This window comes from Vicia villosa, linkage group LG4, assembly GCF_029867415.1.
Source record: "Vicia villosa cultivar HV-30 ecotype Madison, WI linkage group LG4, Vvil1.0, whole genome shotgun sequence".
Lineage (NCBI taxonomy): Eukaryota > Viridiplantae > Streptophyta > Magnoliopsida > Fabales > Fabaceae > Vicia > Vicia villosa.
Genome location: NC_081183.1, coordinates 71,622,777 through 71,646,363, shown reverse-complemented (window position 1 = coordinate 71,646,363; position 23,587 = coordinate 71,622,777).

Below are 23,587 nucleotides of genomic sequence, written 5' to 3'. Positions count from 1 at the left end.
TGTTTAATTGGATATGTTTTTATGACACACAGCCTTTCTGGCTGAGTTGGCGTGTGTGGCTATTGGTTACCCAAGGGTCCAGGATTCGATCCCTGGCCCTTCATATATATTTTTCTGAATTTCTCTGTATGATTCTATACGCCCTTGCCTGTACGCCCTACCATGCACCCTTCTGATCTCGCCTTTAAATCACCACCAACCTAGATCCAATGCCTAGAATTTGGTCCCTATACAATGTACCCTAGTGACAACTACACTGAATCAAAACCTCTAATAACCTATTAATTTTAATTATTATTATCATTTAAATATTTTCTTAATTACTTTTCATGTTTAATTATATAATAATAAATTATTTTCCTAAATAAATTAGTATATATATTATAAATATTAAACTTTAATTTATTATTCGTTCCGATTAAATCCATTAATCGCGATGAGTAATAATCGATTTTCTTAAATATTTATTTGATTAAAATAAAAAGTTATATTTGGTTAAAGAGTTTCAACCATTTTTATTGGTTGCGATGATTAGCCTATTTTGTCCATAAAATTCATTATTATTTATAATCGAATCGATCGATTATGAGGGATAATGATACAAATTAAACAATAAAAAATTCTAAAAAATACCTTTATTTATTATTAGTGATAATTGAATCCATCAATTAAAATTGGTAATAATACACTACTAACCTTTTAACTATGGTGATCAAATCTATTGATCATTGCCGTTAATAGTACAAATTAAAAATCAGGGTTGTACGCCCAACCTTAAAACACTTTCCAAAACCTTTTCAAAACTACGATTTATCATAACTACGATAAGGCAACTCAAATAGCCTTCAAACCATATCAGATCAAATTAAAATGGCGTACAACCCTTATCCCGAACTACGTTGACTCTGATTCTCCCTAAGGAGATACGTAGGCACTTGGCAACAAGGCGAGTCCCCCTCCTCCAAACTCTAATCATGTTCAATATAATTAGCCTTTAACCCTATTAACTATCTGTCACTTTTCTTTATTTTTTGCCACAAACCTTGACTTTATAATGCAAGCCTTAGGAAAGGGTTTAGGGTGCCAAACACCTTCCCTCGACCTGAATATAGTATCTTACCACGATCTCGATAACTTCGTAGGGTTTCCTATTCGCCCTGGTAGAATAGGTGGCGACTCTAATAATTTTAATTTTTAGGGCAGGTTGCTACAGCTGGTGACACTGCTAGGGACACACTTAATGGTGAATACTATGCTCCTATAGGTTTTGGCAGTGTTTAGGTTTGGCAAATTTTTAGGGTTTGGCTAATTCCCCATTTTTAGGGTTTATGTTTTTATTTTTTATTTATTTTTATTTAATTTGTTTATTTATTAATTTTATCCTGAAGATATCTTATTTGTTTATGTTTATATATTTGTATTTAATTGCATAACTGTTATATTATATGCACTGCTGGGTATATTATGTTGTGTTAAAACCTAAGTGTGGGAGTTATCCTTGAGACTAGAGGGGACTTGAATCGCCTACGAGTCTTATTGATAACTCCACTCGGAGTGGGTTGAATATTCAGAAATTTCCAAAACGAGGCTTGACTTTGTTGAAGGAAGGACTGGGTATTTAACTGATCTCTCTGAGAACCTACCCAAAAAATTCGAACCTCGTGGATAAAATGAGTTGTTCTAAAATCCAATGAGACAAAAAGTCTCGGAGGCTACGAACGACCCCATGAGACCTTCTAGAACATTCCCATGGAAAAGGGTTGGCTCCCTAGAGCCGTTACGTCGAACCTATGAACCTAGGATTTATGTGATTATGTGATTTAATTTGTATTATCATTTTTGTTATTTTTGTTTTTCTTGTTACTATTATATTTTTTGTGTTTGCATGCATCATTCTTCATATGCATTTTTATCATGTCTTATCCACAGAAAAAAATATAAAAAAATATATATATATAAAAATATATTCTATTGGTGAATATGTAGGAAGGATGAGTACTAAGAAGCCTATTATCCACTTTGCCGTTTCTACTCCAGACATCAAGAAATTGAAAATAATCAAAGAAAAATTACCATCAAGTGCTTTGGATAGGTTTGTGATCCGCTATGGAAATATCTTGGGTTTGCTAAGGGTAAAAGTGCAAGAGGAAGCTATCACCGCTTTGGTTCAATTCTATGATCCTCCGCTTAGATGTTTCACTTTTCAGGATTTTCAGTTGGCTCCAACTTTGGAGGAGATGGATGCTATGTTAGGATTTTCAAGGACTAAAAGGGAATTTTACACAGGGGTTGGTAAAGAAGTGGACTTTTCAGATTTGTCAAAAGCTTTGGGAGTATCCGCTATGGATTTGAAATCTAAATATAAGACTGATGGTGATGTACATGGGATCAAAAGATCTTATTTAGAAACTGAAGCTTTAAGTTATGCTCAAAGGAAACAATGGGACACTTGTGGACATTTTCTGGCTTTTTTAATTTTTGGTGTTGTCTTATTGCCTAAAAATGTTGATTATGTTGATCCCGCTGCAATTCATGCTTTCACTTCTTTTAGGATTTTTAAGAAGGATCCAACTCCTACCATCCTTGCTAATATTTACTATGCTATCCATACTCGGTGTGAAAAGAAAAGAGGGATGCTATTTTGTTGTGTTCACTTATTATACTCTTGGTTGACTTCTCATCTTTACAAGGCTAGTTGTTTGATTAAAGATTTGACTAGGTATGATTGGTCTCAAAAATTGAGGGCTCTCAAAGCAGATTCTATCTTATGGTATGCAATGAAATTAAATTCTGAAAAGATTATTTACAAATGTGGATAATTCAACAATGTGCCTTTAATGGGGACTTTAGGTTGTATTTATTTTAACCCCGTGTTAGCATTGCGCCAATTGGGTCATTTTATGGATTGTCAGCCTTCCAAACAACAAGTGGAAGAATTACATTTGCATGACAACGGAAAAGGTCACCCAAGAACGTTGAAGAAGATAATTCAAGCTTGTAAACATGTTCAAGCAAAGGATTTTGGGCCAAAGAATGTGATTGCTAGAGAGCCTTACACTAAATAGGTTCAAGAAAGAGTTGGAAAAATTTTGCTTCCTTTTGTTGTGGATCCCACATACAAGCCTGATTCTCCTAATCCTGTTCCTCTATCCATCGAAGAGATAGAAGGGATCAGGGCTGCCCTAGAGGCGTCACGAAAGCAAAAAGAAAAGGAGCCAACTACGCTTTGACCTTAAAGAGAAGAACCAAGAACTTCAAGCAATGAAGGAAGAGAATGATAGACAAAGGAGTAAAAGAAAGCGTGCAACCGGAGGAGTCCTAAGTGCTAATGATAATTTAGAAGCACATAATGAACGGTTGGAACAAGCGAGTGTGGAAATTGCAAGGTGGAGAAGGCGTTATGAAAAAGCTTCCCATGACAAAGCAAAATCCGAGAAAAATCTAGAAGTTGTAGTCTTTGAATTAACTGATAGAACTAAAGATCAAGAGGTGGAAATAAGGAATCTCGTGTTTGATCTTCAAGAAGCTCGCCAATTCGGACAAGAAAAGAGCACAAGAAGATTGACCACGGTAGAGGCACTTTTACAGCGCACCAATGAGCACAATAGAGCACTTATAGCTATGGCCTCACTTAGACAAGTATTCAAAAGGAAAAGACAAATATATGAGGAAACAATGGATGAAAGAGATTATTGGAGGAGACAATTTACAATTATTTCTACGGCAAGTGAACATGTGAGCATGGTTCCTAAGATGCTTGAAGACTATGAAAAATGTCGCGATAATTATGATAAGTTAGTCTTCTTGTGTAATGATTTGATCCAAGACATTCCAAAGAGTTTGGAAAAAGCAGAATCTTCTCCCATCATCCTTCCCGAAGCGGTAAAAGAGTTCATGGAGCTTTGTAGAGATATGGTGGACAAGTTCAAAGCGGATATCCAAAGGCGTTCTTAGATTTTATTCTGTTTCCTTGTTGCATTATTTTAAGTATTTTAATTTTCAGTTTCTATTTGTAAACCAACAATGAAGTGGTATTTCTTTTTCTAAATTAATAAAGTGTGTTAATTTCCGCATTACTCATTGTTCCTATAATATTCACCAAAGGATTTTTTTTTTTAATATATATATATATATATATATATATATATATATATATATATATATATATATATATATATATATATATATATATATATATATATATATATATATATATATATATATATAGTGTATATAAAAAAATGTAATAATGTGGATAAGACATGAACATAGCATAAGCATAACATTCATAGCATGCATGCCATATTTATTTTCAAAACATTAAGAAAAAAAACTATCTTTATCTCCAGTCACACCATTGGAGAATACAACCAAACAACTGCACCGCCATATCAAACCCGGTCTCTGAAAAATAAAGCAATGGAACAGCTAGAGCAGAATCAAGCCGCCCTTCGTGAAGAAGTAACCCAACTGAAGGGTACTTTGGAGGAAATTAAGGGAGGAATGACTCAGATGCTAAGTTTCATGAAATACCTCATGGACAAACAAGAAAAGGCTAAGGAAGTTCAAGGTCAGTATGAAGAAATACCAGACGATGGCGACCCGCTGTTAGGATTTTTTTGAGGCTTAGACCCTCACAAGTCAAATGCCCACTCCTCTAAGAGAGTTATCAGAACCCATGAAGGGGGAGAAGCTTCCCATGAAGGATTCATTCCCACAACTCAGAAAGAGGGAAAACCTCGCATTGTTCGCATCCCTGCTAACAATCCGCCTAAGGACGAGGACTATGTGGATTTGCAATATGGGGACGTGGATGATACTAATCAAGTGCCTCAATATAGGCAGACTCGCCTTGATTCCGAAGAGAATTCTAAGAATAGCGGACAGATCAAAGCGCTAGAAGAGAGGCTAAAAGCAGAAGAAGGGTACGACGTCTTTGATGTGGATACTTATGAGATGAGCTTGGTACCAGACTTGACTATTCCCCATAAGTTCAAGGTACCTAACTTTGAAAAGTACAAAGGACTTACATGCCCAAGAAGTCATCTACGCATATACGTCATGAAAATGGCTGCTCATGCCCACGATCAAAAGCTGATGATGCATTTGTTCCAAGACAGTCTAAGTGGGGCATCTGTCGACTGGTATATGCAATTAGAGAAGGCAAACATCCGGAGCTGGAACGACCTTGCTAACAAATTCCTAAAGCAATACAAGTATAACCTGGATATGGCCCCTAATCGGATGCAATTGTAAAATCTGTTACAGAAAAAGGAGGAATCGTTCAAGGAGTATGCCTGTAATACGGTGAACTGACTTTTTCGAAATGTCGCGGTAATCAAGAGTCGCCATCGACTTTTATTTTTATCCAATTTTAGGAAAGGCTAAAAGAACAGGAAAAGACCTTTAAAAAAGATTTTGAGTTTGGGGGGTAAGTTATACAAAGGGAAGGTGTAAGGCACCCTTTGCATCCATGGTTATCCATGGGCTCTTAATTGCTTAGCTCACTTTGTTTGTTTGAAAAGTTTGAAGCGTAGCCTTGTTTTGAAAGTATTTGAAAAATGAGTGGGTAAAGTATTTTTGATTTGAATTTGAATCGAGCAAGCAATTAAAAGCTACTTACCCTAAGTTTGAAAAAAATTTCTTTTAGCTTTTCTAGGCGAAAGGGTCTATCCATACCATAATGGGGCAGGAAGTCTTTCAATTGGATGTTTTAAGGGTCATCGAGTTATCGTTCGCCATAAGACTGTCCCTTGCCATAAAGAGGGCAGGTAGTCTGAGGGAAGGATAAAATAGTCATTAATCTTTTTAGGCATCCTGCGAGGATACCTTAGCAATGGGGACAAATCATCATTTACCGAGGCAACATCAAGGGACAAAAGTTATGATGAATGAACTAAGGGTAACATTTGCTTTAGGTATCCTCGGAATCGAGGGACTTTGACTATTAATACGTTTAGAGGCAACAGGCAACAATAAGCAACAAGGCAACAGTGTAAGACAACAAGGCAACCAGAGGGATTACCCTAAAGGTGCGTGTGTGGCACAATCAGGTGGTTAATTCAGATATTTATCTTGTAATTAGTTATCTACTTCTGTTAAAGGCTTGCACTCCCTAAGATTACTAACCACGCAGTTTAAAATGAGCGGAAATTAAAGGCAGAAATTAAAGCCTAGGCTATTACAATAAACACCTGCGGGGATGGGGAATTAAAATAAAACATAAATTTAAATTGCACGTCTTCAGCCTTGACCTTTGATTAACCCAGATCATCTGAGAATTAAACGAAAAATGATAGCGGTAAGTGTATGAGTAATTCATTGACAGTTAAAGCCAGTCATAATTCAAGCCATAAGGCAAAAATTAAAATAGAAGGTAAAAATAATTTAAATAACAATAAAGGGATCAGAACTTAGCCTTTGGATGCCCTGGCGCGTAGTCGGAAGATTTTCGATTAACCCTGAAAAGAATTGACATGAAGAAAAGAAGCGTTAGTGCATGAACGATCTATAAACCCTAAAAAGTTTACAAACCCTAAAGGTTTAAGAAAACTTATTGTGACCTAAAGAGTTCGTAAGGCTAAAAATACGTTAATGAATAACACCTACCAAATAGGTGTGATTAGTGATCATGATAAAATTAGAGTTTAAGGCATAAAATAAATTAGTCTAAAACTAAATTATTATCTAAAAATTAATTAATTAATTAAACCTAAAATTATTAACCTAAAAGAAAACCTAAATTAAAGTTATATTATTTTTAATCCTAATTAGTAAAAATAAAACCCTATTTTAAATTATTGATTTTAAAAACCTAAATTAAATAATAATAAAAATTTAAGTTAAATCATTAACCTAAATTGAATTATTAATTCTTGATTAATTGATAGTTTAAAAAAAAAAGGATTAAACAAACAAAACAAAAAAATAATAAAAAAAACACAAACAACAAAGAAAGATAAAACCTGGGGCGTTGGATCCTGTGTGGCTGAGTCGTGGAGGTCCACCATGGAGCGCTGCGTTCTGGTACGTTGGATCAACCTAGGTGCGCATCTGATGGTAGATGGAGGGGGTATATCGTGAGTCTTTGTATGGGAGGCGCACCGGATCTATGAGCAAACTGGGACATACAATTGAAAAAATACCAAACGTCTCACATGGGGTTCGAACCCCTATCCCAATAGTCACTAGTGACTAGATTGGCCACTTCTCCTGCTTAAACTTGCTGATAAATATACAATACAACAAATAAAAAAACATTAAAATGTACTCCCAAATGGTCAATATTCAAACCGAGAGTCAGACTGGCCCCCACAGTACACACTGCGACCAATCAGAAGGAGAGAGAGACAGAAGCTTTGTCGACCGGCGAATGAAGGCCGTGCGCGTGTCACGGGTGGGACCAAGAGAACATTTTCATCTTCTTCACCGTGCAGCCTAGGATTTGCTACGGTTTAGCAGCACTTTTGCTGCAAGTTCTGCAATTTATTTTGGTAGCTAAACCTGTCAACTCTCAAATCGCAAAACACGTCAAATAAAAATATGAGGAGGACCTTATCCCCCTAATTCAAGGCCTCTGAGTCCATTGGAATCATTATTTTGGACTGAAAGTCGCTGTATCACCGGTTTCGAAGCTTCCAAAACGGCGTGCCCTAACAATGGCATTAACCGAATCCTGCGCTCAAACTCAGAAACAATTACTCAAAACTATCCTAAATATCGTCAGGAAGATGAACGCACACATGAGATTAATTTATATTGCATGAGTAATGAGTTTGAATTTTTGAAAGTTTACACACAAACCGTGATTTCGTATGAAGCTTCTCCACGCGTTCTGGGCTTCAACGAAGACGAGAACGAACTCCTAGGACTGTCACAAGTTGGATAGGATCGCTGGTTAGGCTTGAAACTCGATTCAATCTATGTATCCAAATTGCAACTCCTTTGAAATTTTTCTTTCATAGAACCCTAGCTGCTCCTTTCCCCTTTTTTTTTTATCCTCCCAACCCTTGTGATGTTGTTAAGAATATATATGAGCCTATTAGGTCTAATTTGTGGGCTTGGATACTTGATAATTGGAGAGAAAGAAACTTGAGTGAAAAATCATATTTTTCTTTCTAAATATGGACCAAATCCCTTCATAACATATGCTCACGTTTCCTTTGCCTTTGTGGTGATTATTTGGACCTGAATAGATTAATGGTATATTTGATTTGATTTTATTTTATTTTATTTTTGATTTTATTTGATTTATATTGAATTTAAATAAATAAATCCAAGATAAATACAATAAAAATCACAAAATAATTATCAAATGATCTTTTGGCCTTAAATGATATAAAACTCACGTGGATAGCCCAAAACTTATGGCCCATTTGCAAGAAAGTCCATTTTGAAACTTATTTGCTTCACATTTTTTTCAAAATTAGTCAACTTTGACAAAGCATATCTCCCTCAATTTTTTGAGGTATGGAAGAGTTCTAGGACTTTCTAGAAACCTTAAAGAGTCCTATAACCATTTTCTTTGGTCTCACATCAAAATGATTTTCCATGCTCCTTGTGCGTCCTTTTAAAAAAAATGTCTTTTTGTTGACTTTTGAAAGGGACTATAATGTTTTAGTCCATATCTCTCAAATGAAGCATTTCTAGACTTGGCATGTGAGAGACAAATTTGTTGAGAATCAAATTTCCTTCTAAATGAGCTTTGGATGGAAAATTTTGGATGTTCCATGTGAGAGTTATGGCTGGTCAAAGTTCAGTTGACTTTTCCTATAAAAACCCTAATTTGGAAACCTTTTGATTTGTTGATTTTTGATCTTCCCTTGATGAACCATGATCAATTCTTGATCAAATGGTGAATGATACTTAAATATGAGGATCTTGACAAAAAATCAAGAGTTTTGACTTTACTTTGACCACAGTTGACTTCTAGGTTAACTTAGTCGACTGTTGACTTTCTGAACAATTGAGTGACCAATCTTTTGAGATGAGACTTGATACTTGTCATGGAGATGATGTGAGATATACCGAGCCATATGAGATGCCTTGGAGCCATTGATCCACTGATTTTCCTTTGAATAAGCCAAACCCTAGTTTTAGAGCCTTATGTAGAAGAATGTGTCTAGGAGCTTTTTGTATTGATTTGAATTTGTATAAGAGAAATAGTATGGGCAAATTTTGGGGTATGACAATGCCCAAAGGTGGCGAGAGATGGCATCCCGAGTCCAACCTCCTCTGTTGGAAAAGGAGTTGGTAGACATGTTTATGAGTACTTTGCAAGGACCATACTACGATAAAATGATTGGAAGTGTATCCTCAGGATTCTCAGATCTAGTTGTCATCGGAGAAAGGATCGAGAATAGGATAAAGAATGGGAAGATACAAGGAGCATCATCTAATTCTTATCACTCAAAGAGGCCCACCTCAACCTTCGCTAAGAAGAAGGAAGGGGAGACCAATGGAGTAGTGCATCAAGAATCTAGACCTCCTATGTCGTTTCCACCTCAACAAAACAGATTCCAAGGTCCTCAAAGGAGATTTGATCCTTTACCCACTTCTAGAAGCGAGATACTAAAATATTTGATGATCGAATCATTAGTGGAGCTCAAACCAATGCCACCTCCTCTTCCCGGAAAGGCTTCGCCCAGATTCAACCCTAACGAAAGGTGCGAATATCATGCTAATTCTCCCGGTCACACATTGGAAAAATGCTGGGCTTTCAGACATAAGGTTCAGAACTTGATAGAGTCAGGGGAAATCGCCTTTGACAAACCTAATGTGAAGACGAATCCCATGCCTCATCATGATTGCACAGTCAATACAATCGAGTTCGTTATTGAGCAAGAGTTAGTTCAACAACGGAGCTCCCCCATAGATGCCCTTAAGAGGTATATACTCGCAAAGGGGTTCATCCTAGAACACAACGAAGCTTTTAAGGACACCTTGCAGCGACTCGTGAACCAAGGAGTAATTCAGTTGAAAGAACATCCTGAGGAGAGTATGTGGCTATGCTAGATAGGAACGAGCCACTAATGATACCCAGTCAAGGGGCAAGGAAGCCATTAATTATCCCCTATTCTAAGGCACCAATGCTGATACCCACACAAGGGCACACAAGGATCATCCCGATCAGAACTCCATACCCTGTGGAAAAAATGAAAGTAGTCCCTTGGGAATACAGTTCTGGAACTAACACTGCCGTGACAAACATTGTTGGGCCTAGGGGCATGACCCGTAGCGGTCACATATTCAAGACTACACAACCTAAGGAAAACTTGGCGCAAGCAAGTAATCAAACTACTACAATCTTAACTGAAGAGGGCATCCTAAAGACAAGGAAGTCACCAATAATGATGCTGAGGAGTTCTTGGCGTTAATCAAGAAGAGTGATTATAGAGTGGTGGACCAGTTACAACATACACCATCTAAAATATCGCTCCTCTCACTATTGGTACACTCTGAGAAGCATCGAGACGCCTTGATGAAGATCCTGAATGCTGCCCATGTGACTAAAGACATCACCGTAAATCAGTTCGATGGAATGGTGGCTAATCTCACTGCTGGGGCATGTCTAGGGTTCAGTGATCATGAGCTACCTCCACAAGGAAAGGAGCACAACAAAGCCTTGCACATCTCGATACAATGTGGGAAAGCTCATCTATCTAGGGTTCTGATCGATACAAGTTCGTCACTAAACGTGATGCCAAAAGCTACCCTTGATAAAATAGATTTGGAAGGTCTAGTAGTTAGACCAAGTCGTTTGGTGGTTAAAGCCTTCGATGGATCGCAAAGTCCAGTGCTCGGAGAAGTAGACCTCCCTGTTGTAGTCGGTCCTCATACCTTCTGCATCAATTTCCAAGTGATGGAGATTGAACCAGCTTATACTTGCTTATTAGGACGTCCCTGGATTCACGCCGCTGGGGCAGTCACTTCCATCCTTCATCAGAAAATAAAATTCGTGGACGGAAACTCTATAGTAACCGTCAATGGGGAAGATGATATATTTGTTAGTAACCTGGATTCATACAAATACATCGAGGCTGGAGAAGGGGCATTAGAAACTGCATTCCAAGCGCTAGAAATTGCAACTTCTATCACATTACCTGTAGAGAAGATACGAAGGGCGGTAACATCCTGGAGAGACCTGCAAGACTTGAGTGCAGAAGGCTGGGGCAAAGTACCAGAAATCCGAGAGAAGAAAGATCGCATGGGGCTAGGATATCAACCGACAAAGATCACAAGCGCTGCGAAGGAGGAACAACAATTCCCCCCGATTATGCAGACTTTCGTGATGGGCGGATATGAACACGTGGCTGTGATATCTAGCATGGATCCTAAGGGGGGAACGTCCAACTTCATCCGAATGATCAGACTAGGAGAGCAGCTCTAGAATTGGACAAGCCTGGAGATACCGGAGATAGTTTCTATTTCGAAGTAATTTGCTTTTGTTGTGTGTTTTATTTCCCTTCAATAAAGAAAAAACAATCTCGCTCATGCCTTGCCCGAAGCATGGAGTTGGTTTGTAAGGGCCCCATTTGTTTTCAAAAGTTCAAGTTTATTAATAAAATTGTCATTTGCATTTGGTATTGAAAACATTGTTCTTTCTTGCATTTACTCTTTTAAAATGAAAAATAACTTTCTTGCATAAGAAAAAAGCACAACCATATCTGCATACTAAAAGAAAAACATAAACATGTGCAGATCACTTCCAAACACTACCGATAATAATACTGCTAAAACTCAATATAAACTCGAGGCTCTCTCTAATCAGTCCGAAGAAGAGGATGAGGAAGACGACGAACTTCTGGAGGAACTGTCGAGGTTAATGGATAAGGAATCCAAAAGCATGCTCCCTACTCGAGGAGCCATTGAAATCATAAACTTGGGTACAAACAAAGAACCTAAGGAAATCAAGATTGGGGCAACGATGAATGAGGACGTAAAAGCAACGCTTGTCAAACTTCTCCACGACTATGCAGAGATATTTGCTTGGTCATATCGTGACATTCCAGGGTTGGATACAGATATCTTCGTGCACAGGTTACCACTCAAAGAAGGTTGTGCACCCGTCAGACAAAAGCGCAGAAGAGTTCGACCTGATATGGATAACAAAATCCGAGAAGAGGTACTCAAACAATTCGACGCAGGATTTTATGCCGTGGTTAACTAACCACCATGGATTGCCAACATAGTGACAGTTCCTAAGAAGGACGGGAAGGTACGCATGTGCGTGGATTACAGGGATCTAAACAGAGCAAGTCCGAAAGACGACTTTCCACTACCCTACATAGATATACTGGTGGACAATACGGCACAAGGTTCGGTTTTCTCCTTCATGGATGGGTTCTCTGGGTATAATCAAATCAAAATGGCTCCCGAAGACATGGAGAAAACCACCTTCATGACATCTTGGGGCACCTTCTGTTACAAGGTAATGCCTTTTGGATTACGAAATGCTGGGGCAACATATCAACGAGCCATGGTCACACTGTTCCATGACATGATCCACAAGGAAGTTGAAGTTTATGTGGATGACATGATCGCTAAGTCCTGTAGTGAAGAGGAACACATTACGAACTTACAAAAGTTATTCAAACGCTTAAAGAAGTTCAAGCTGAGGTTGAACCAAAACAAGTGCACATTTGGTGTAAGGTCAGGAAAGCTGTTGGTATTCATCATGAGCCAACGAGGCATAGAGGTAGATCCCGATAAAGTCAAAGCTATGCAAGAAATGCCCGTTCCAAGGACAGAAAAAGAGGTTCGTGGATTCTTGGGTCGTTTGAACTACATCTCAAGGTTCATCTCACATCTTACAGCCACGTGCGAGCCCATATTCAAACTACTAAGAAAAGATCAGCCGATCAAGTGGAATGACGATTGTCAGGTAGCCTTAGAAACCATAAAGAGCTACTTACAAGAACCACCAATACTCGTACCTCCCGTCCCGGGAAAGCAGCTGATCATGTATCTCACCGTCCTCGAAAGATCTATGGGATGTGTGTTGGGACAACAAGATGAAACAGGCAGAAAAAAGCACGCTATTTACTATCTTAGCATGAAATTCACGAATTGCGAATCCCGGTATTCACCATTGGAAAAGACATGTTGTGTCCTAGCATGGGCCTCCAAACGTCTACGCCAATATATGCTGAACCATTCCACGTGGTTAATATCGAGGATGGATCCTTTGAAATACGTGTTCGAAAAACAGGCTTTCACGGGAAGAATCGCTAGATGGCAAATGTTACTGTCAGAATACGACATACAGTACGTCACTCAAAAAGTAATAAAAGGGAGTGTAGTGGCAGAACATCTAGCTCACCAACCCATCGAAGAATACCAGTCTATGAAGTTCGACTTTCTTGACGAGGACATTATGTTGGTAAGAGACTACGAAATACCAGGACCCGACGAAGCACCCGAGCCAGGGGCAATATGGACGCTTATGTTCGATGAGGCCTCAAATGCACTAGGGCATGGTATAGGGGCAGTCTTGACATCTCCTGACAATAGGCACATACCCTTCACTGCAAGACTATGTTTCGACTGCACCAACAACATTGCAGAATACGAAGCATGCATATTGGGGTTAGAAGCGGCAATCGATCTAAGGATCAAACTACTCGAGGTGTATGGGGATTCAGCACTAGTGATCCACCAAGTCACTAAAGAATGGGATACTCGAGATGCAAAGCTTATTTCGTATAGAGACCTCATACTGGATTTAATGGACGAATTCAAGACAATCACTTTCACTCATATCCCGAGGGAAGAGAATCAAATGGCAGATGCATTAGCAACACTCTCCTCTATGTTCAAAGTAATTGGTCAAACCACGAACCACAGATAACGGTTAGACACTTTGATGAGCCTGCTTATTGTCTAATAATCGAGGAGCAACCTGATGACAAACCCTGGTATCATGATATCAAGAGTACCTGGAAAAACAAGAATACCCAGAGAACGCCTCTACAATTGACAAAAAGACACTAAGGAGGTTGGCATCCAAGTTCTTCCTAAGTGGAAACATCCTGTTCAAGCGGAATTACGACTCGGTGTTACTAAGGTGTGTAGATAAAAACGAGGCCAAGGAGATTATCAGAGAAGTACACGAAGGGACCTTCGGAACTCATGCAAATGGACATTCAATGGCGAGAAAAATATTACGAGCAGGGTACTACTGGCTAACAATGGAGGCTGATTACTTCCAATACGCGAGAACATGTCACAAATGCGAAATATACGCCGACAAAGTACACGTACCGCCAAATCCGTTGAATGTACTGAGTTCACCGTGGCCATTTTCAATGTGGGGGATTGACATGATAGGGATGATCGAACCAAAAGCCTCTAATGGACACCGATTCATATTGGTTGCCATAGATTATTTCACCAAATGGGTGGAAGCCACTTCCTACAACAACGTGACAAGACAAGTGGTCACCCGGTTCATCAAGCATAACATCATATGCCGGTACGGGGTCCCAAATAGGATCATCACTAACAATGGGTCGAACTTAAACAACAACATGATGAGGGGAGCTGTGCGAGGAGTTCAAAATCGAACACCACAATTCTTCACCATACAGGCCTAAGATGAATGGTGCTGTCAAAGCTGCGAATAAGAAAATCAAAAAGATAATACAAAAGATGGTGAAAACATACAAGGATTGGCACGAAATGCTTCCCTTCGCCCTACACGGTTACAGAACCTCGGTACGCACATCCATAGGAGCAACACCTTTCTCTTTAGTTTATGGTATGGAAGCAGTTCTCCCTATCGAAGTAGAGATTCCGTCACTAAGAGTCCTGGCTGACACGAAGTTAGAAGAATCGGAATGGGTAAAAACTCGTTTTGATCAGCTTAATCTCGTTGAAGAAAAGCGACTGGCAGCTTTGTGTCACGGGCAACTCTATCAAGAAAATCTTACTACCTCGACTTGACGCTCGCGGAAAGTGGACGCCCAACTACGAAGGTCCGTATGTCATAAAAACGGTGTTCTCAGGAGGAGCACTCGTCCTCACCACCATGGATGGGGACGAGCTACCACATCTAATCAATTCAGATGCAGTCAAGAAGTATTATGCTTAGCAAAGGCAAGATCCTAAGCCATGAATCCAAGACAATTCACAAAGGATAAGGAGTCGTGCAATCGTCAATTTCTGAAGTCAGAAGATTACTAGGGCCCTTGATAGCAAAGAGCGACAGCAGTATTAATATCATTTCTATTTGTCATTTCCTTTTTTCGCATTTTGTACATTCGCCGATTTAAGGCAATATCAATAAAAGTTTTCCTTTTTCATTCATACCACGCTTTCTCGTCATCTCAATACCATGTGCAAAGGATAAATTATTCTCATAAACTTTAGCATTGGACTCAAAATGAGAAACTTACAAATTGGCAAAACAAAAGTAATGGGAATAAAACCATGACATCTCTGGTAGGCAGTATACGCCTCACGCTGCAATCATTCTGATCCACCACGATCTCTCTTACCAAGTAGATCATCCCATAACAATCCAAACCAGGATTTGCAAACAGCTTGAAAGGGTTAAACAAATCCAATGGGCGACAAAGAGATAAAACATTGAAGTCATCACACATACATATTCATTTACACACCAGCATTCATACACGCAACATTTGCACACAAACATTCGTACATGCAACTTTCACACGCAAACATACATACGCCTCATTATGCAATCAACAAAATCATAAGAATACACGTTTGCCAAACAATCTTCTATGCAGGTAAACTTGTACGCACCGGGGCAAATGGATCCCAATGGTTCAGGTGAGCTTGTTAGGGTTATGGCAGGTAATCCTTTTGGGACTAATCAAAACTACGATAGTAAGCAGGTATGGCTAACTGCGACGACTTACTAGCATAATAGTAAGTGAGCCACACCATCTACGATAAGCTTACGCCAACTACGATAGTAAGCAGGTACGGCTAACTGCGACGACTTACTAGCACAATAGTAAGTGGGCCACACCATCTACGATAAGCTTACTCCAACTACGATAGTGAGTAGGTATGACTAACTGCGACGACTTACTAGAACTATAGTAAGTGGGTCATACCATCTACGATAAACTCACTCTAGCTACGATAGTAAGTAGGTACGACCGACCGCGACGACTTACCATAGCTATGGTAAGTGGGCCACACCATCTACGATAAACTTACTCCAACTATGATAGCAAGTAGGTATGGCTAACCGCGACGACTTACTAGAGCTATAGTAAGTGGGCCACACCATCTACGATAAACTTGCTGAAACTACGATAGTGAGCAAGTACGGACGACCGCGACGACTTACTAGAACTATAGTAAGTTGCCCTACCATCTACGATAAGCTTACTCAAACTACGATAGGGAGTGGGTATACCAACCGCGACGACTTACTAGGACTATAGTAAGTGGGTTACCTACGAACTGCAAACCCTTGCTAGCACCATAGCAAGGTAACTACTTTCTACGCAGCAAACTACGAGTCCTTGCTATGTAAGTCTCAGGCGTTAGCAAGGCATTCCTTTCTTCACTACCAGGTACAAGGCAAATTCAAGGGGTCTTCCATTATTTAATAACTCTTCAATCCAAAGACGTGAGAACTGCACATCCTCACGCCATTCAATCAAAGGTAATTAAATAGGGGCAACTGTCATACCCCAAAATTTTCCTTCCACATTTCATTCACAATGATTCAAAGCCCAAGAGTCTCATTAAGACATTCTCCTAAGCAAGAATCTCCTAAAGCTAGGGTTTAGTACCTCCCTAAGGAAAGTAACAAAATAAGGTCTTCAATGAAGTTCTCCATGGTCCATTATGTTTCAAGACACCTCCATGTTAAAAGTCAAAGCCCAATTTCAAAGATTACTCATTCAATAGCTCAAATGATTCACATTCAACTGGTTTGGCCTAAAAGTCAACCATGGTCAAAGTACAATCAAAGCTCCTGTCTCTTGGTCAACATCAAGTATGGAAGAATATATCCATCATTGGATCAAAGATTGATCATGATTCATCAATAAAAACTCAGAAATGAACAAATGCAAAAAGTTTCAAATTAGGGTTTTTATAGGAGAAAGTTAACTCAACTTTGACTGGCCATAACTTTCACATGGAACATCAGATATTCCTCACTCAAAGCCTATTTTGAAGGAAATAGGATTCTCTAAAACTTTGTCTCTCACAAGCCAAGGCTAGAAATGCTTCATTTGGAAGATATAGCACAAAAGATTATAGGTCCTTTTAAAAAGTCAACCAAAGACAGTTTTTTGTCAAAGGGCATATTATCAAGATAATATCTCCAAATGTAAAATATGTCCCAAAGTGGCTTATAGAGGACTTCTTGAATTTGGGAACTTACGCCCGAATGGTTCCCTAAAGCAAGGGAGATCCAAGCACTCGAATGATTCCCTAAAGCAAGGGAGATTCACGCTTCCATTCCCTTTTTAATGATTTTCACTTTTTTAATAATGTTTTTTAAGTGTTTTCTTTGTATTTTTTAAAGGGATTTTATTTTGAATATTTTTAGATGTTTTAGTGTTGTAAAAGAAAAGGGATGAAAAGGTGGGGGACTAGCCTAATCTCTAAGCCTAATTGTTGATTACTTCTAATAGAAATGAGGAAGAAGTTATTTGGTATTTCACAATATAAGAAAATATTCACAAAAATAAAAGAATTAAAATCTAAACTATTCATGAAAAAATATATACAAATAATTGCATTTTATTCATGTTAGAAACTATTTTTGAATTAACAAAGAAAACTATTTATTTATGGTTAATCAACCAATCACAAGTCAAAGAAAACAATCAATTAAAATTCAATTAAAAGAAAATAAAATTCTAAAAAGTCTAATTGAGTGAAAAAACAATTTTCATCCCTTTTATTTTAAAAAAAAGAATTAACAAGCAAAAAGAATAAAAGAAAACTATTTTTATTTATTTTGTTAACAGCTAAGGGGGTGCAACAGTAATTTTAAAATGAACTAAAACTAGTTAAAGCCGAAAACTGGGCTTAAAATGAGGGTGTGGGAATAGTAGTCTGGCGCGTGTACATTAGCAAATAGGGAGTATGATTCAGAAAATGGAGGGAGGCCCAAGGGCGCATGGCCCAGCCTTGCACTATCCTACTTTTATTACATTTTTATTATTATGTTAGCAGCATGTATTCATTAGTGTGCATTAAAACGTGACAAAATAAACCATGTAAACATGATATCAACTGGTGCAGATCAATTTAAGTCACAAAAGACAAAACAAAGCCTTGGCCAATCAGAAGTAAGAACGTCATCCACTAATGATATGAATGTGACAAAAGAGCCAAAAGCTTGGAAAAAGATCCAATCCCGTCTTGCCACGTATGCGGACGGAGAGAAGCACTTGACTTGAACCAGGCGACGGAGATGCCGGTTTCGGTGGTCTTCTCCGTTTACACTACCACCGGCGAAATTCCACATCATCCTGAAACGAGTAAGACCACCACCATCTGACTCGGAATTTCACGTAGACTCCACATCCGGTGTCCAAAATTGCCAACACTCCCTTAAAATCTCAAACCGAATCAATCTCATAAACCCTAACTTGCACAAACCTTACCAAAACTAAACCTAAGCATCTCAAACTACTCAGAATCGAGTCTTCAATTCAAATATATGAAATAACGTCCAGGTGACATATCTTTCATGTAAAGCGAAATCAGAATCAAAAACTCAAATAACTTCAAGACTGTGCACACACAAACACAAGCATATACACATCCACATCCAGCATTCACTATATGATTTATCGTGCAGAGGAGGATCAAAATGCATACCTGAGTTGATGATCTTTGAATGAAGGGAGAGAATCGATCTACAAGTTGTAGCGATCACCTCCTCTTGAAGTTGGCACCACGTTCCTTCCAAGCGCCAGTGAAAATGATGATGATGATCAATGGAGATGAAGGATGATGCGGAAGCGATAGAGATGGCTGTTGTGGCTCAGAGTTGGATCAGTGGAGTTTGTTAACGTGGCCAGAGTTGGTTACTGTGATCAGTTAGGGTGGCCGAAGTTGGTTATGGTGGCGGTTGGTGGTGGAAGGAATGGAGAAAGAGAATGAGGGAGAAGGAGAATGTGGAGAGAATGAATGAGAGTAAGAGGAAGGGAGAAGAGAGTATGGAGTGAGGGAATCGTGAATAGAAAATGAGTCGTGTGAGTGCAAGTGAGTGTGACAGCTTTATATAGGGAGTGTATGAACTTCCTCTTTGGTGAATGAGAGAAGTGGGACTTTCTTCAGACTTAATGAGCAAGTTTAGGCTATTTGTAGTATCTCACTCTATTTCCTTTCACGTGTGCAGTATATGCATGGGCTTCTGTGGTAAGTAATGACTTGGTGTATGTTGCAAATAAAGCTCAACCTTCCCTTGGTTCAACATGATCATGATGATGACTTTGTGAGCTTATATCTTCTTCCGTGAGCTACCCCTTATTTCCAACTCTAGACCAATGTAAAGAGGATACATAATAGAAGAAGATTGATGTTGAGAAATTTGAAGGAACACACTTGTAGCCCGTTCAAAAGTTGCTTGCAAAGTGATGACATACCACTGCACACTACCTGCGCGCGTGACATGGAATTTTATGCCTGATGCCTTTGCTAATATGCACTTTCCCAGGAGCATGACTTTGGATGTCTCTAACTAGATCAATATGTGTCCAAAATTAATGATCTTGATCTCGTTGGATAGAGGGCATGGCAAAGAATATTTTAAGGTCAAGCTTGTTCAAAATAGAGACTTGTGGAGGAAGAAAAATGGACTTGAAGTTGGCACACCATGTGTTTGATGATATGCCTGCGCATGACCTGGATTTTTGCCTTGGCCAGATGCTTGACTTGGTCAGGGTGAGGGCATGACTTTGAACATCCACAATTGATTCAATATCCACCCAATTTACTCAATTCTTGTTTCATTGCATAGAGGGCATGGAGGAGAAGAGATGCATACCAAGTTTGTATTCATAGCACACTTGTATACCTCTAAAATCACCTTGAAACTTGGCATGCCACATGTTTGATGAAATGCCAGGTCATGACCTGGTCCATGACCTGAATTGTGACTTGGCTCAAATGACTTTTCAGCAACTTCAAATCATTTTATCTCTTCATACAAGCTTCAAATGAAGAAATGTCCAACTACAAAGTTGTTCTCCTCCATGAGAGGAACAACTTTGATGTTGGGAATTTCTCCAAAAAATGTCTTTTGCCACGTGTAAATCAGGGATGAAGTGGACTGCTCATCAAGATTTAAAGCCTTCGGAAATTTTCTAAGTGTCAAAACTTTCCACTTTTGTCATTTTTACTATTTTTGGTAACTTTTTGTCAAACTCCTTATTTTATCCATTCTTTGACTTTTCTTGACTGATTCTCCACCAAAAATCAATATTTGGATAATTCTTCTGATTTTGACCCAAAAGTCAACTATTTTGATTTTCCTGATTATTGATGAAATTCTTGATTAAATCTTCTCCAGTCAAATCCAGTCAAATGAACACATCCACATGGCCAGTATGAAAGCTTCTCACTCACAGAATCCATTCCTGATTAAATGTTGACCAGAAAGTCAGCTGGTTGACTTTGGTCAAAGAAACCCTGATTATGATGATTTGGGCAATCAAATGTCTCTTGAACTTGTACCTCCTCACTAATGCCATGAACTAGATGAGAACCCTGATTTCAAAGGATCTTGGGCAAGATGATGACACCCCACATTAGGCTTCAAGTTTCTCCTTCTGACCAAGGACCAATGATACAGATGCATGCAATGATATGACCTGAATGAATGTATGTGTATGAGTTGCAAGCCAGATAAATAAGGGCAGGACAAATTTGGGGTATGACAGTCACTTTTCTTTATTTTTTGCCATGAACCTTGACTTTATAATGCAAGCCTTAGGAAAGGGTTTAGGGTGCCTAACACCTTCCCTTGACCTGAATATAGTATCTTACCCCGATCGCTATAACTTCGTAGGGTTTCCTATTCGCCCTGGTAGAATAGGTGGCGACTCTAATAATTTTAATTTTTAGGGCAGGTTGCTACAGACACGGAGAGGAAGCGACTGTGTAATACGGTGAACTTACTTTTAAAGAAATGTCGCGGTAAGCAAGAGTCGCCACCGACTTTTATTTTATCCAATTAGGAAAGGCTAAAAGAACAGGAAAAGACCTTTTTTAAAAAGATTTTGAGTTCGGGGGGTAAGTTATACAAAGGGAAGGTGTAAAGCACCCTTTGCATCCATGGTTATCCATGGGCTCTTAATTGCTTAGCTCACTTTGTTTTCCAAATGTTTGATTTGTTTGAAAAGTAGGGTGTGAATAGAAATTTGAATAAGAACTTTAGCTTGTAAATAAGCGTAGTCTTTTTGAAAATTTTCTTTGAAAAGAAGTGGGAAAAGATTTTGAATTTGAATTCGAAAAAAAAGCAAGCAATTAATAGCAACTACCCTAAGTTTAGAAATTTGTTATTTTAGCTTTTCAGGGCGAAAGGGTCTATCCATACCATAAGAGGGCAGGAAGTCTTTCAATTGGATGTTTGAAGGGTCATCGAGAAATTATCGTTTGCCACAAGACTGTCCCTTGCCATAAAGAGGGCAGGTAGTCTTAGGGAAGGATATAATAGTCATTTAAGGCATCATGCGAGGATACCTTAGCAATTAGGACAATTATCCTTTATAAGGCAACCTCGAGGGAGTTTCAATAACTTCGAAGGCAACATGCAACATTGCTTTAGGTATCCTCGGAATCGAAGGACCTGACTATTTAGTATACTTAGAGGCAACAGGCAACAGATAAATAAGGCAACAAGGCAACGAGAGGGATTACCCTAAAGGTGTGTGGGTGCGACAATTACGTGATTCAATTTAGTTATTTATCTTGTAATTAGCGAGCTATGTTAATTCAAGGCTTGCACTCCCTAAGATTACTAACCACAGCAGAAAAGTAAAGCAGTTTAAATGTCCTACGCTATTACAATAAACACCTGCGGGGATGGGGGAAATTAAAAGGCGGAAGAATAAGAGGAATCAACAATTATTTTTATCTTGATCTTGAGCCTTGATCTTCCTCGAACCCTTGATTGACTCTGATCATCTGAGAATTAACAGAAAATAATGGGGTGAGTCCATTATCAATTCATTGACGGTTAAAACTAACCCTAATCTGATAAAAATGGCAAAAGAAAATTAAAAATAAAATATGAAATAGGACTTAGGTTTTTATTTGATCTGATATGATTCGTAGTCGGAGATAGCCTCGAGCATTGACTCTGAACATCTGAGAATTAACAGGAAAATAATAGGAAGTGAGTGTATGAAAGTTCTTTTAAATTAGCAAGGCAAAATGCATAATTAGAAAATTAAGAGGCAAAAATCATATTGTACTAACTATAAAGAAAAAAGGAAAAATTAATAATAAAGAAAGTTGAATCGGGACTTAGCTTCGTAAAAGGCGTGGCACGTAGTCGGAAGAAACCCTGCTGCTAACCCTAAAAAAAAATACACAGAAATATTTTTCAGCGTATGGCTAATTCTCGCAAACCCTAATTCGGACACAAGTTAACCGTGATTAATAGAATAAATAAATTCAATTTAATTAATTATTGGTTTATCAACCTAATTAATTAAATCGGTAAAAAAAATTCGATTAAATATCTAGCATTAATATTTTTAATCAATTAATAGAAATTTAATGATTAATTATACAAATAAACAATTTTATTAAACATTTAATTAAAAAATATTATCAATAATTAAACAAATATATTTATTTTAAGATAAATGTTTTTTTTTGTAAAAGGATTAAAAGTATGTGAATTAAAAGGAAATTTTATTAATAAAATAAAAAAGGGAACAAGAGAATATAAATAAAATAAAAAAGGTGTAAACCACTTAGCTGTGATTGGGTGTGGGCTGCCTGTGAAGGACTATGGTGAGGACGCGGGTTCACACGCGTTGGATTGAAAGAGATGAGAATCGGATGGCCTGGAATGAGGGTGCATCATATCTCCCTTTAGGCCATGCGTATGGAATTAATAAGCAGGTTATTTCATAAAAATAATGCAGCATGGCTGACTTGAACCCGCGCCCCTTTGCATACCATGACATTTAGGCTATGTTTGGGAGTTTGGAGGGGAGGGGAGGGGAAGGCTTCCGAAAATGAATTTTTAAAAAAATATAGAGAAATATTTGACATTTTTTGAAAAAATGATTTTGTTTAGAATGATAAAAGAGTCATAATCATTACAAAATTTCTAATTTTCAATACAATTTTTGAGTTCCCCATTTTATGGGGTTTTTGGTGTTATGAATAAAACCAAACCCTCCAAAACCCTCCTACTCAAAATCCTTTTATTCTTTTCACCCAATTCTTCTTATTTTTTAAAACCCTCCCCTCCCCTTCCTTCCAAACTCCCAAACATAGCCTTAAACTCCTTCAGCTTACCACTGAACCATCTTTCATTCGTTGTTTAGGGAACACCTGAGACAAATAATATAGGAAAAAAACAAAACAATTCAAAATAAAAAAAATAGCTGAACGC